Here is a 12,432-nt window from a genome sequence, read left to right as displayed (position 1 = left end):
AATCATCAGCAGTGCTTCGTGTGCGAGAGCAACCAGTTCAGCAATAAAGTACAGGACAATCCTTCAGTGCACTGTATGAGTGATAGAATACCGATAATGGACTATCGATCACAACGTGATTTGAAGCGACATTAGTGTTTAATGGTGCAAATGAAGCTAACCAAAATAAATACGCGCGCCTCTTCAAGAAATATTGGACACTAGGAAATATAGAAATTTAAAGGTAGGAACTACTTTATATAATAATATGAATTTGAGACAAGTAAGACCAGTGCACTGAACTTGTGCGGTGTCATGTAAATTTGAAAGTGCGAAAATAACCTTAAGTGGACGAGGGAAGTGTAGAGGCATCAAAATAAACGGTAAATGAGAGAAAGTCTGTACAATAGAAGCTGCTGGAGTGGGGGAAGAAGCGAGCGTTGCATCGAGTGAGGCTGATCCGCAGTAAGGTGAAGCGGGAGCCTGAGCGAACAGAGCTGCGGCGCATCAGGGTCCCGCAGTGAAGCCAAGTGCGGCAACGCGCAGTGACTCCTCTTTCCCGGTGATAGTAATACACGGCCGAGCGCCGATGCTGCTGCGGGGATCCAGCGCCTGATCCCCCCCCCCCCCACCCCCGTCCGCAAGCGGCCGAGGGACTGCGGAATCCGTGCCCTGCCCTGCCCGCCCACAGCCCCAGCTCCCGGGAGCCGCGCAGGTGAGCGACTGGCCGGCGATTAGACTCCGGTAAGTGCCCGCCAAGCGCGGGGAGGAAGGGAGGGCGATGGACCCAAACATGGCCGCGGAACCGCGGCTCCCCCTCCACCCCACCCCAGCTCAGCATGTGGGAACGCCGCTGCTCCGGAGCTGCATCATTGCCCCTCCCTCCTCGGCCGTGTGTGGGGTGTGGAACGGAGAGGGTTGTGCCCGGGATCCACCGCCGCTCAGCCCAGGGCAGCGGCGGGCCTCTCTCCCTCCGCACGAGGGGCGGGGTACCGGCGCTCTCTGCCACCTCGCTCCCCTACTCGAGTGGGAGGAGGTGCTGCCTTTCTCCTCCGCCCTCGGCGGCTGTGAACGGTACTGGCGAGGGAGCGGCGAGGCTTCTTTCAACGGTGGCTCACACTTCGCACAAGTTGCCCGAGGGCTCGGCTTGGAGGAGTTTCTGCCATCTCCTCTTCCTACTCCCACTCTTGGGACAAAATCCGTCCCGCTAACTCGTGCTGATTTAATGTTAATCTCAGCCCAAAGGTTGTGAGCTCCCTCCTACCCCAACCCACAGAAGTCGCCGGCTGATTTAATTTCCTTTTGGTACACTGAGGTGAATTATTAACATTTTACAGTTGAACAATGTAACGGGAACAATGTTTTCTATTGTTGTGATTATGTCCGTGGGATAAGGGCGGAGAGATGGGGAGGAATTTATGTCGTTATATGACTTAGAGCTAAAGGTAGGCATAACTACTTAAATTCATCATCCAAGGTCAATGTTCTTAAATTGGACGGTGTTAGTTTTGTTTTGCGTGGTTTAGAGTCTTATACTTGCAGAATGCTTTATAAGATGATTTGGCTTCTGACTGTCCGTATCCTTGTGGTCATTCTCCATCTCTTTCGCGATTGTTTATTTTTTAAAATATAGAACACCTTAATTTTTTTGGAGTGGAGTTTGATGTGGCACTTAATAAGTAACGAAAACGAGCACTCAATTAAAGATCAGTGGATCAAATACTAATTCAGCAAAAACGTTGCTTTAATATCCTGTCTGTATTATAACTGGAGACTGGAAAATATTGTATTTGTGTTAATTTTAACAATGTGTCTCACACCGGTCATCGGGTGAAATTAATTTTTCCATGCTTCGTTGCGTAACGTCCGAATAGGTCCCGGGTTTTACAGATGTACAGTATTCAGAGTGCTGGTCACTGTCATTTTTTTTTGCCGAAGCAGTGTAAAAATAGAAGCAACACACTCAAAATGCTGGAGGAACTCAGCAGGTCAGGAACATAATGGAAAAGAGTGGAATAGAGGAAAATAGAAGTAAGTGTGTGTTGTGTAAACATTGTGACGGTATAATGATTCCAAATAGAACTTCACTACTGTCAGTAGTACCTACCCAAGCTGATGTGATGTACTCCAACTTTTAAATTCGAATAACCTGTAAGGTTCTCCCCGTCCATGGTATCTTACTCTGAACATCCCGCTGGGTATGGTTTGTAAACTGAAGCAGTATTGTGGGAGTGTGAACAATGTTTGTTCTGTGTCTGTGTATCGGATTTCGGAGGTGCACTCAGTGCGTCCGCTTCAGGGAATGAAAGTCATGCACATTCACGTGATGTGATGCCATTTCTGTCACTGCCTAGATTCGTGGATTAAAATCACTGAGTTTGCTGAAAGAAAGTGATGTCTAGGTACTGAACTCGGAGGAAGCCTTGATTACATGCGCCTGACATTAATGGCTTCGAAGCTGAAACCCATAAATAAGCCTTCAGTTTCAGTTGATTGTTCACTTTCTAAAATAAACAGCCTCTTTGCTGATGGTGTGCTTTTTCAGGGAATTGTTCATTTCCAGAAAGACATTTGCTCGAAGATTGTAGGTAAATTCCACTTAATAAAGAACACTACAAGTTCACTTTTGTCAGTGGAAGCAGTTTATTCAGCATGTATTTATGAAGTAGTAATCTGGTTGATATCAGAAGGATTAAGGCAGAAAAATAGAACTGAATGATGTGTGTTTAGAGCCTAAACTTCTAAGACTTTCAAGCTATGGTTTCTGCATATCGGGGAGGCAAGTTGCAATTGCACTCGAAAGACTGTAATTGATGCCACAGCGAAGGAAACGATTTTGCCATTGTCATTTCCCAAATGAGCTGATTAGTGGCCAGCTGGCTAAAGATGTGCTGTCTATTTACTTTTGTATTGGTTGCAGACCATGTTTGACCTTGGTTTGCTTCAGCTTTTCTAACTTGGTTAGTTGCATGTGCTGTTGGTCTGTGTGTCTGAGATGAGGATTGGTGGAAAGTAGTTCTGCTGGAATTTGAACTCCTGTTAATAAACCGACAGTTTGTGACTATATTTTGCTAATTGATGTTTTCCACTGTTTTACCCATAACTGGGAAGGTGCCTATTGGGTAAAATTGACACAGTTCTATCTTATTGTGTTTCTATTATACCTGGGTACATACTTTATGTCCTGTGGAGTGAGATGAATAGGCAAAACACTGGAGTCTATCAATGTTAAAGGATTATCCTTCCAGCATCTTTGGTGAGGGTGCTTGCAAGCACCCCAGGGTTGACTAGTGTGCATGTGATGGGTTCCACTGTGAGTGCAGGTGGAACAGTTACTGAGTCAGGACATCCGAGGGGGGAGGGTGAGCAGCTGGAGACCGTGATCCATATCAGTACCAAAGACGTAGGCAGCAGCAAGGATGAGATCTGGATTCTCGGGAGCTGTGTAGAACATTTAAGACGAGAATTTCCACGGCTGTATCTGGGCCGGCTGCCAGAGAGGTGGGAAGTAGACACATGGTGCAATATGAAGGAGCTGGTGCAGAAAGGAGGCTTCAGATTCATGGAGCATTCCAGGGCAGGTGGGATCTGTACAGCCAAGGCAGTTTGTATCTGAACTGGAGAGGAACCATATTCTTTATGGGAGATTTGCTCGTGCTGCTCAGTGTTTAAGTTGGAGTGGCAGGGGGAAGGCAACCACTACAGCAGGGTAGGGTAGAGAGCATGGAGCATGATATGACAAGTAGGACTGGGAGGAAGGGCAGCAAGAGACAGGCAAATATCATGGTGGGACTGATGGGCTGAAATATGTTAATTTCAAAGGAGCATTTAGGATGAGCGGGATGAACCTTTAGAGCCTGGATTGTTACATAGAATTGCAATGCTGTTACCATTACAGAAGTTGCACGATGGAAAGGACTGGCAGTTCAGTGTTGCTAGGTTTTGTTGTTTTAGATGTAATAGAGAGGGAGGGTAAAGAGGTGGAGGGGTTGCATTGATTATCGGGGAGAATGTTGCTGCAGTACTGAGATGACATTCCTGAGGGCTCACCCTACAATTTGGGTGGAGCTCAGCATAGGATAGGTGCTGGGATTATGCCTTTGTCCCTCCAGTAGCCACCAAGAATCAGAGGAACAGAAATGTGGGCAAATGTGCAGAGATTACAGGGTTGCCAGAGTGGTGTCATTGATTGGAACTTCCTTAACACAAGATGTTCAGAAGTGGCAGATTCCTGCAGTGCATCCAAGAGGGATTCTTGAAACTGTGTATGGAGCGTAGAACTAGAGGAGATAATGCACTGGGCTGGGGCCTAAAACCAGGCCAGGTGACCAACCTGATAGTGGGGGAACAATTTTGGAACAGTGACCACAACTCACGTTTTAAGATAGTTGCAAACAAGGGAATAATTGGATATTGCAGGAAGGTACTAAATTGGGGGAGTGTGAATTACAACAGGATAAGACAGTCCTGATAAAGGGTCTCAGCCTGAAACGTAGACTGTTTATTCCTCTTCACAGATGCTGCCTGACCTGCTGTGTTCCTTCAGCATTCAGTTTGTTTCTTAGGATAAGACAGAAACTAGAGGGTATTGATTGGGAGCAGCTACTGTCAGACAAGTCCATACCTTACACGTGCATGTTGTTGAGGGGAGCCTTCGAGCTCTGGGTTTCAGTTTGACCCGCAGCTCTCCAGACAGCCAGATTTTCTGAAACAATGGATAAGTTCCCTGACCCTCCAGCTGCTGTACTTGCTCCCTGGGTTATTGGTGCAGGAGCAACTGAGCTCCATCTGCAGCTAAAAACTTTAGAATGCTTAAAAAAAAAATTGCATGTTTCATCCCTTAGCACAGTGATGTGAGACAGTTGTGTGTTTACGGAGCAAGATGCAAAAAAAAAGTTGTTAATATTCTATACATCTAAAATAACTTGTCAGCAGGAGTGAGAACTGAAATCCATGTACACATAACTCCAAAGGAAGGCTGTTGATAAGAATATCAACACCTGAACTGCTTTGAGTTCTCAAGTTTATTGTACATCAGAGAATTAGGCAGTTGATGCAAGAAGTCCAGAAGCTACATGGAAAATCCTTCTGATTAAGCAGTGACATTGAGAACACTTGTACTGAATTCGTACATTGTTATGATGGCAGCATCCATACTAAATATTCAAGTACATCGAGCCAAGTATGAAGCTGAACACTAAGGCATTGAAACTCAATGATGAAGAATGTGAGCAATGAGCAGGATTCGGATAGTGCCTTTATTGTGGGGGCGCCATACAAAGTGGAATGGCTTCGTAAGGAGAAGCAGTAGCTCCTATGGAAAGTTACACAATTTCCGGAAAGTTTATTGTACAGCAAACCCAGTGCTTCAGGGAGCATATCACAAGTGCGGAAGTGAAGGAGGAAGCTAATAACCATTTTCATGATTCTGAATATGTAATGTCATTCACCTCGCTTGCTGGGGCATTCACCCAGAAGGGAAGGGGCAACTGATATTGTGATAAGTGGAAAAAGAAATTGACAGTCTTCACCATTGTCATACTCTAACTCTGTGACAAAAAACTGATTGTAAGCCAGTGACATCTTTGACAGTTTGGTGAAAGTGTTAAGGAGATTGAGGGGTGAGTTTGTTGGGGTGTATAAAATCATGAGGGGGTATAGATGGGTAAATGCACACAGTCTTTTTTTGCTGTGAACGGGGACTAAAGACAAGTGAGTGTAGGTTTAAGGTGAGGGATGAAAAGTTGAAAAGGGACCTGAGGGACAAATTCTTCACGTAGAGGGTGGTATGAACTACCGGAGGCTGACGTAGGTAATGATAATGGTATTTAAGAGATATTTTGGTAAGTAATGGACAGGAGGGGTTTAGAATGATATGGGCAGAACTCTGGCAAATGTGACTAGCATGATCGGTACAATAAATAGCATTGGATGAACCATAGAACACTACAGCACAGAAAACAGGCCATTCAGCCCTTCTAGTCTGTGCTGAAATTTTATTTTGCTAGTCCCATTGACCGGCACCCAGTCCATAACCCTCCAGACCTCTCCCATCCATGATTCTATCCAATTTATTCTTAAAACTTGAGAGTGAGCCTGCACTTACCGTGTCAGATGGCAGCTCATTCCACACTCCCACCACTCTCAGAGTGAACGTTCCCCCTAAACCTTTCCACTTTCACTCTAAAGCCATGTCCTCTCGTATTTGTCTCTCCTAATCTAAGTGGAAAGAGTCTACTCGCATTTACTCTGTCTATACCCCTCATAATTTTGTAAACCTATCAAATCCCTCCTCATTCTTCTATGCTCGAAGGAATAAAGTCCTAATCTGTTCAATCTTTCCCTGTGACTCAACTCCTGAAAACCTGGCAACATCCTAGTAAATCTTCTCTGCCCTCTTTCAATCTTACTGATATCCTTCCTATAGTTAGTTGACCAGAACTGCACACAATGAGTTGGGCAGAAGGGTCTGTTTTGATGTTGTGTTATTATATGACTAAATTAATGCTCCATTGCTCTCAGTGACAGTAATTCTGTCAAAGAAACACAGTACAGACTGCAGAACATGTGCAAGGTGTCCAATGAGCTCATGATTTCATTTTTATCAGTTCTTGTGATGCGACATAAATTGTTTCTGATCATGCATTGTATCTCAGGCACCTGTGGTGTGTGTTGTGCTTGGTATTAAGTTCTTGGAATTAATCATGGGAAAAGGGGTCAACATTTAGAATTATTCACTCAGAGGATGTCTTGGGAGGTTTATCTTGGTGAAAAAGCCAAAGAGGGGCAGCACAGAAGCTGAATGAATAGTTTCAACATGATCAACAAGGGAGTTTGAACAGCCTGTAGATCCTTTTTGGCATTCACATCAAATGGCAGCATGTTATTCTGGAGTTGCTTGCTTGCCTCAGTGGTTATCAAGTTTCATCAGAACTCTTTCTCCAGTAAGTATTGTTGTAGATCTGAATTTTTTGTATTTGTATATTATTTGTAAGAAGTGACGAGTGAAAAATATGCTCAGTGGTTAAATTATTGCTCTAAAATTCAGAGGCCTGAAATGTTAATCATTTGCATGCCTTCAAATCCCACCAGAGCTGGGGACTGTAAGTTTAAAAGCTATTTAATAATCTTGTAATTTATGGCAAAAAAAGCTTGTGACAGCAGTGGTGCTCAAATCTGGTGCTAAATTACCAGATTAGCATGTGATCCCAGATCCCCCATTGTGATTGGAAAAGGCATTAAGAGACATTGACTGGCCATGAGCATCCAGTAGCATTTTAAGGTTAGGTAGTAAATGCTGGCAATGTCGGTCATGTTCACATCTTAAGAGCAAATAGGTTATAAGGATACAGATTTGGAATAGAGAAGCAAGACCCGTTGGGGCTTGATGTGGGTCAACCCAACTCTGGTGACAGATACAAAACTAGTAATTTTACTCAGGAGATGGAATGGTACGGGAAAGGGAGCTGATTTAAAAGATCAGATGTGTGTGTGGGATCATTTACTCAGATTCAGTAGCTTGTGTTCCCAAAGTAGCAATTACTGAAATACTGTGACAGTGGAAGATCAGAGAATTTGGAATTTTATAAATGTCGTTGCAAATGACATGGAGTTAATTTTGTTTTCCAGAATGAATACCTTTCTGTATTTCCACACACAATTTTAGGGGTGTGGTCTGAAGGTTGTGTAGCATTTATGGATCAATTTTAATTCAGTGCAACATGCCAATGCACTTCACGGGCTGCTTTTCAAGCAAAGGTGAGTATTGAGCCACAGGGGAGGTGTTGGGCACAGAAGTGGGTGTTTTCAGGAGCTGGGTCTCTCTGAACCATACTATCACTCTATCATTGTAGACTATGGCATAGTTGTGAGGTTCAGTGACAGAATTCTGGAGCTTGGGTCCCAGTGGAGCAAATACGCTGCTGCCAGTGAAAAGATGAAATTGATAGGGCTGGAGAAAAATTCTGTTATCAAAAGATTGCAGACAGCTAGAATTAGGCCATGGAGGCTTTGATCACATTTATAGAACTTTAGGTCTGTCTGATGTCAGGTTAACAAAAGTTGTTGACTGGGAAATGATAACAAATATATGCCATGTGTAGATTGGAAGTTCAAAGATTCAAAGTACTGTGGTGACCCACTTCCTAGCGCACTCGAACCGGCTCACAAATAGCCAGCGCGCAGGCACAAAGGCCAGGTCCGCAACAAAGGCAAAAAAGCCTGCGGGGGTTTGTGAGTACGTGTCCCTTAGAGCATCCGCGCCCGGGGAGGGCGAGATGAGGGAGGCTTTAAAGCAAGGCTGTGAAGTTCGAATAAAATTATCTTTGATTGCAGTTTACTGACTCCGTGTCATTATTTTAGCGCTGCGTGTAGCACACCGCTACAGTACATTTATTATCAAAGTATGTATACAGTTCACAACCTTGAGATTCACCTTCTTGCAGGCAGCCACGAAACAAAGAAACATCATACAATCTGTATAAAGGAAATCCCTCACACAACAAAACCATCAAAAAAGTGAAGAAAAGGGTAAATTGTGCAAACAGCAAAAAGCAAACTAATAACAGACAAAAGATTGAACATCAAACTGCGGAGTCCCCTGAAGTTAGTCCACAGCCACAAGCAATGGAGGCGAGTGAAGCCAGTCTGGGAGCTGATGGCCACAGTCACCAAGTCAGTCAGTGCAGTGCTCTATTGAGGGCTGCAGGCCACAGCCACAGATCCAGTTCTGTGCCAACCATCTCGATTAATTCGAGCAAATAGTGAAGTACGTTCAACGCTGGGGACGTTGAGCATCAAACTGCAGCCTACAGCAAGTTCACAGCCACAAGCCGCCATGGTGATTGAACCTTGCTGCATGAGACCCAAGACTCCTCCACCTTCCATGCCGAATCCCCCAGGAGGTCACAGAAGTGCCTCAGCCCAAAAATACATTCATGAAAGGGAAATTACATGCTGCAGTCGATCACAGTTCAGAAGAAGTGTATTTAGAAGAAGAGTATCCAGTAGTTTTGTAAGCCGTCGGCAAGATGTCGCCATTGGTCCTGGTGCCATCTTGCCAGAAGCACCAGTTAGGTGGGACCTGTAGTGAGTGTTTTGGATGTTTTGAGTGTTCTGACATACTCCATGTTTTAAAGATTTTGAGATTCAATTCTGGTTATATATATTTTCACTTGGGGGTGCATGAAGTATGCAACGAACTGGAAAAGTTATGTTGGAAGCTATGTGAAGGATAGGCTACGGAGGTTACACGTTGTTCCAAAAACACATTGACTGACTTAATGCTGCTGATTGGTTTCATTTGACTGCCCACCCAACTACGGTTAAAATGAAATATAAGGAAAATTAATTCCTATCCGGTTTTGGTGGATTTCTGCTGATTTGCATCGTTTGCGGAAATGCGAGAACATGATTTTGACTCCTGATTCTCAGCCTTTTAAAGAGTTGAGCTCTTTGTGCAGCCACTTAACAAATGTACAAATGTTCTTATTGAATTATGATAAATGAATAATTGTGATTCTAAGAGCAGAAGTGAAATACTGAATTAATCTAGTTTATGGTTTTTTCAGGCAGTCCATTATCTACAAGGTTTCTCTGCACTACGCCCATGGAGAAACTCTATCATCCTCCCCAAATATGGTTGCCTTTTACAGGATAGTTCAGAATACTTGTCCTTTGCAAAATAGTCTTGGCAACTAACTTAGTGCACAAATACAATACAGGCAGACTGATGTGACGTGAGTCTTTGCAATGGGTTAGAAGGATTTGAGTATGGAAGTTGTATGTTGTGATGACTTTAATTTCTGTCCTCCATCATCTGTGTTGACTTGTGTATTGAAAGCTGTGATTATGTTTGAATTTGTGTGGTGGAATTGGTTATTGTGAGTGCCAAGATGCTGTGGATAGCTTTGATCTGAATTTGTTCTCTCTAATTTGTTGCCTGCAACAAAATCATAAGTTTTGAGTTTCCCTGCAGATTTTCATCCTGTATTTTGCATGGTGCAAATGAAATGAATGTAGCATTTAAGAATAATGAATGGGTGGGCAAGAGGAGAAAATTAACTGTGTCAGGAACAATAAATAGGCTGACAAAGCTAACTCAAAGAATAGAATCTTCTGAGAATCACAGAATTAGTTTCCCAGCACTCTAATTGAAGCATTTCAATTTGTATCCTATTGAAGATCATCTCCCCAAATTTTGCATTTATAAATCAAATGCACTCAAAGCCCTAATAGAAACCATGAATTTTGGCCAAGGACAGTATTTAATGCTGTGCTGTCTTTTCTCCAACTTTTTCATTATCTTGTAGTTCTTGCATTGAATTATACTGGAACTGTTGTTGGGTATCTATTCTGCTCTGCAACAGTAAGGTTCCACACCATCTAGCTGCACGTGGAGGTGCGGGATAGAATAACATCTATCCCACACCTCCACATAAAAATGTACCAGCCATTACGAACATTACAACCATAACTTAATTTGGTGGAATAAACAGTTTGAATTGAAACATGAAGGAATATGTTTGGTTTTTTGGTGCAATTAATTCCTTGTCAGTGGGTCAATTGAAGCAAATGGTCACTAACCTGCTAATAGTATGAGCACAGAAAGTTTGTTTGTAAGAAGTCAGCATACCACATGCTTTTCTCAGGTTCTGCTGTTACCTGATTCTGCTGTTCACATTGACAATGGCTGCCTTCAATAATGGATATACTGTTGGAATCTTTCTGTTGAAACATAGAGCTACCACAGCCCTCACAGAGGTAGAGTTTGCTGCTTGCGAGAGTGGTAGGAGACCGATGTGATGAAACAGGAGAAATGGATACTCTGAATATTGGTGAGATAGGTATTGGCTTATTATTCCCTTAATAAGATAGAATGAAAAGCTTGTCTTGCAAACTATTTATACTGATCAGGTCATTACAGAGACTATAACAAAACAATAACAATGCAGAGTCGTGTAAGACCTGCTGAAAAGTGCAGTGCAGATAAATGATAAAGAGTGGTGGTGGGTTGGGGGGGGGGAGCATGTGGATACTTAGGAAGTGTAAGAAACTCCAATGTAGACTGTGGGGAGTTGTTTTTGTAAGATAGGAAAAATTTGAGATCCTCCCACATTCCAGAAATGTATGAGTTAGAGTTAGCAAAGTTGTGGGTGTGCTATGTTAGTCCTGGAAGTGTGGTAACGCCTGTGGGCTGCCCTCAATACAATTCTGGGATTATATTGGTCACTAATACACAAAAAAAGACACATTTCACTTTGTGTTTCTATGTACATGTAACAAATGAAGCTAATCTTTAGATCACAAGGCGAACGTAAAATAGGGGAATGTGAAGTTGGGTGAGGAGCAGAAGGTGATGTTACTGCTCCTAACATGATGGGAGACATGAGATACTCTGAGTATACTTATGCCATCTTTCACGTTGTCAGGATGAAGTACACAAAAGGAATGATCAGAGTAAGTGAAAGCTGTGGTGGTTTAATTTGTATTCTGGACAGCAAAAGACCAAACTCCAAACAACCAGTGGATCATGGATCTACTTGGAGTGGTGTTGTTTCAGCACAGTAGCAGTGGAGCTGAGATGTTCTGATGTGCACAGAGGATCTGGATCCATGGTAAAGAGGGTGGTGCAAAATTAAGGGGGCAGAAATTAAATCAAAATGCAAGGCTGCGGAAGAACAGACGTCGGAGCATGGAGAATAAAAGGGCACCAGAAGACCACTGAGTTCATATTTTCTAGGAAGCTAAATGTATTGTATAATGGAAATTCAGCATTTTCATTAACTATGCAATTGATAATATAAAAAAAACCTTAACTCTCTCAACCTATCCTCATGAGACATGCTCTCTAATCCAGGCAGCATCCTGGTAAATCTCTGCATATTCTCTAAGCTTCCACCTCCTTCTTATAATGAGGTAATTAATACTGCTTATCTTTGTTTTACTTGATCATTTCAGTGAAGCACATTGTTGATCTGGTGTCACAAGTGCAAAGTTCAAATTAAATGTGGTATCAAAGTACATGTATGTCAGCATATGCTACCCTGAAATTTCCATCATAGAATAATAATCATAATCGTATTAATGAAAGACCACACCAACTTGGGTTTTCAACCAGTGTGCAAAAGACAACAAACTGCAAATACAACAAAGAAACAAATAATCATAATAAATAAGCAATAAAAATAGAGAACATGAGATGAAGAGTCCTCGAAACTGAGTCCATAGGTTGTGGGAACATTTCAATGACGGGGCAAGTGAAGTTGAGTGAAGATATCTCCTTTGATTCAAGAACCTGATGGTTGAGGGATAATAACTGTTACAGAAAGGTCAGACGAGGAAAGGATGGCAGACTTCTAACCTGAAGGACCTAAATAAAATTTTATTTTACAGCAGTCTTGAAACTTATTACCAGATCAAGATGTTTTCTTTTTCAAATTGCAAATAGAGTAT

At 42.7% G+C, this 12,432-nt stretch overlaps 1 protein-coding gene across 3 annotated transcripts in view; it reads left to right on the top strand.

Annotated features, from left to right (window-relative positions):
- Nucleotides 1-204: 204 nt before the first annotated feature.
- Nucleotides 205-12,432, top strand: part of LOC140733570 (dystrobrevin beta) — a 494,877-nt gene continuing 482,649 nt past the window's right edge. The window contains exon 1 of one of the 3 annotated variants that reach the window (XM_073057088.1): nucleotides 205-223. The gene's annotated coding sequence lies outside the window, so the exon portion shown is untranslated. Of the gene's footprint in view, nucleotides 224-598; nucleotides 724-915; nucleotides 1,295-12,432 lie in introns of those variants that run through there. The other 2 variants (XM_073057083.1, XM_073057081.1) reach the window with 2 other exon arrangements.

This window comes from Hemitrygon akajei, chromosome 9 (assembly GCF_048418815.1).
Source record: "Hemitrygon akajei chromosome 9, sHemAka1.3, whole genome shotgun sequence".
NCBI classification, from domain to species: Eukaryota; Metazoa; Chordata; class Chondrichthyes; order Myliobatiformes; family Dasyatidae; genus Hemitrygon; species Hemitrygon akajei.
The sequence above is the reverse complement of the archived record's forward strand: the minus strand, read 5'-3'. Positions and strand labels throughout refer to the sequence as shown.